General features: G+C 39.4%; 1 pseudogene; it reads left to right on the top strand.

Annotated features, from left to right (window-relative positions):
• The first annotated feature begins 767 nt into the window (after positions 1-767).
• On the top strand, positions 768-893 carry LOC145246936 (U2 spliceosomal RNA; annotated as a pseudogene).
• The last annotated feature ends 2,282 nt before the right edge of the window (positions 894-3,175 follow it).

Here is a 3,175-nt window from a genome sequence, read left to right as displayed (position 1 = left end):
TGGAGTTGGAATGGGGAGGTAAGAAACCTTGATTATCTAGACTGATAAATGAAAAATATGTGGGTGGAAAGCGAATATATGTTACATGTCGCAAAAAACTTATATATATATATATATATATATATATATATATATATGTGTGTGTGTGTGTGTGTGTGTGTTATTTTTTGTTGTTGTTTTTGCGATACGTTTTGAATGAATTCAGTTATTTACGAAAGCGACTTTTAACCTAAGTGCCACCTGGGAATAATTTTCCCTTTAACAAATTTGGTACCCCCACATGGGGAGTGGTATATATATATATAAATAATAATAAATATATAAATAATAATAAATTTCTGACCAAAAACCGATCGCATCGATTTTCCCAAATCTCAGTACCCTGTATATCAAATTTCGAGTTTGTAGACTAAAAATTGACTCTATAAGTCACTCCGTCGGTTGGTTTGTCGATCGGTCGGTCTGTCCGTAACACTTTTGTGCTTGGCCTTTTTGGTTAAGATCAAAGGTCTGTTGTTAATAGATGCTGTTCTTAGCGTTTTAAGCTTTTCTTAGAATTTTGGCCAAGATCAAAGTGTAGTATCTGTTCCGGCAGATACTGCAAGCAAAGACCATATGTGGGGGCGACCCCACATATAAGACCTTGGTGAATGTAAGGGCAACCCTTCATACTAATTGCCATTGAGTTTGTCCCCATTTCTCCTTCACTCCTCACATTAAAAATCGGCCTTGTGCCTAATTTGCTCGGTGGGGGAGCAAATAAATACAGCTTTTCTTGGCCTTTTGGCTAAGATCAAAGTGTAGTATCTGTTCTTACTACATGCTGTACTTATTGTGATATAAAGTAGGGGGTCACTTTTCTGTATTAGTTTAATGTAAAATGATTACCCACTTGTGACGTCAAAATGATCCTCTCTATCATTTCTAGTCCAAAGTTTCCTGTTATATCTGATTAAGGTTTTTATAGCTATTTTTATAATTTCAATTTCCAACTGTGTCAAGTCCGTTTCCTCTTCAGCTAGTTTAAGTGCTTTCTTGAATAGTATAGGGGGAATTAGAGGGTAGTACGCATCTATGTCGAACATGATTAATTTACTTTTTTGGTTTTTCGGGAACCTATCGAACCACTTGATTACTTCACATGAAAAAAATTTCTGATGTTTTTTTTTCTTGATTTTTCCGTAATACCGTCGCTAGAATTAACTACGGAAAGTGCGTCGTCCCTGTAAAGTCCCCCATTTAAACCTGGAATTATCTTATCTATCTCTTTTAGTAAGTAGAGGCCAACCCAGTCTGGGCACCTGTTATATATTCGTTATCATCGAGGTTATCCTTGAGGGGTACCAAATTGAGCTTTCGTTACATTTGAATATGTTATATAGAGTTCTTCATTTAGGGGCACATTTTACGTTTTCTATATAACATAAGAAAGATTCCGTGTGATTGTCTCTAATATAAATGGTTGTGTGTTTGATTATCATAAAGAGAATCGTGTGTGTGACATGTAATTTCTGAACCTACCTCTGCTTCTCGCTGTTGAACCATCTGGATATTTTTCATCCTGGAGGGAGACTTGATACCTGTTTGACGAAGATTTATCACTCCAAGACGATGAATGTTTTTTTATAGATTTTATTTCACTTTCCCCAGAGGTCCTGCAGCAGGTGTAAAGTGAAATCTGCTTGTGTGGTTCTTCTTCACACACGTCAGCGTTTGTCTCCCCCCTCCCCAGTTAAGAGGGGGAGACCACGGAAAAACGCCCGTCTTCTTCAAAGCTCAAATCAAATCTCACAGATCTAGCCAACTACGTCACACATACCTAATTTGGTCAGCTGACCTTTGGTTCTGGTAAACGTGTCTACCTCCACGTTTACTCACCTCTCTCTCTCTCTCTCTCTCTCTCTCCCTCTCTCCTTCTCTATTCTCTTATAGAGACACAGGATGGAGGTGAACCTTGCTTGCTTGATGGTACATGTCAGCGTCCTCCCCAGCCCAGGGGGGGACAGCTGAAAAGCCGTCTGTCTTTTTCAACACCCGAAACCAAACTCCAAGAAAGAATCAGCTAACCTCATCACATGACACCACGTCATCTGGTCAGCTGACCCTTCTTCTGCAAACGTGTCCACTGTCCACGTTATTCACCTCTCTCTCTTTCCCTCTCTCTCCCTCTCTCTTTCTCTATTCTCTAATAGAGACACAGAGAGAGAAAATAGAAAGAGTAAGAAAGCCAGAGAGGGGGGAGAGATGCTCTTTAACACACCCATTGTAATCTTTTCTATTCCACAATTCGCCTTTAAATCTGATTAAGGTTTTCCTGGCTATTTTTATCATTTCAATTTCTAACTTAGTTAATCAGATTCATCTTCTGCTAGTTTAAGTGATTTCTTAAATAGTGCAGAGGAAATGGAGGGGTAGTACACATCTATGTCGAAGATGGTAAATTTGCTTTTTGGGGTTTTAGGGATCTTGTCAAACCACTTGATTACTTCACCGGAAAAAATCCAGAGGTTTTGCTTAATTTTGGATTTTAAGGTTGGTATGATTCTTTCTAGTATCTTTTTACTAATAATGTTGGATGCGCATGGAGCAATAAGTCTAATAATGGGTTTATTATTAAAGTCCGGTTTATGGTCCTTCAATAAAATCCGAGGGTTAAGTGGAGTATAAACCTCTTTTTTATCCTGAAGGTTCATTTTCTCACAGATTTTAATACTAACGTGGAATGGGGACAAAAGTGGTTGGTCGCGTTCAATGCGGCCAAGACTAGTTTCATTCAATAATTACAAAAAACCCTCTCTACCACCTATAGCAATGGCCAACGACTCTTTATCTGAGAGTACATCTTTCAAACTCCTTGGCCTAACGTTCATAGGAAACATGAGTTGGAACAATTACATTGAAGGCATTGCCAGGGCCGCTGCAAGAAAGGTGGGCTCTCTTTACCGTGCTAGACAACTACTAACACCCTAAAGTATCCTGTACCTCTATAAGGCCACCATTCGCCCATGCATGGAGTATTGCTGTCACATCTGGGCTGGTGCATCTGCTACTAGTCTCTCGCTCCTTGACAAGGTTCAAAAGAGAGTCGCAAACCTGATAGGCCCTGAACTGGCATCTAAGCTTCAGCCTCTGTCCCATCGACGAAATGTTGCATCCCTCTGCCTTTTCTACAAGT

This window comes from Euprymna scolopes, chromosome 24, assembly GCF_053919585.1.
Source record: "Euprymna scolopes isolate OS-2025 chromosome 24, ASM5391958v1, whole genome shotgun sequence".
NCBI classification, from domain to species: Eukaryota; Metazoa; Mollusca; class Cephalopoda; order Sepiida; family Sepiolidae; genus Euprymna; species Euprymna scolopes.
Note: the sequence above shows the minus strand (reverse complement) of the source record. Positions and strands in the feature narration are given on the sequence as shown.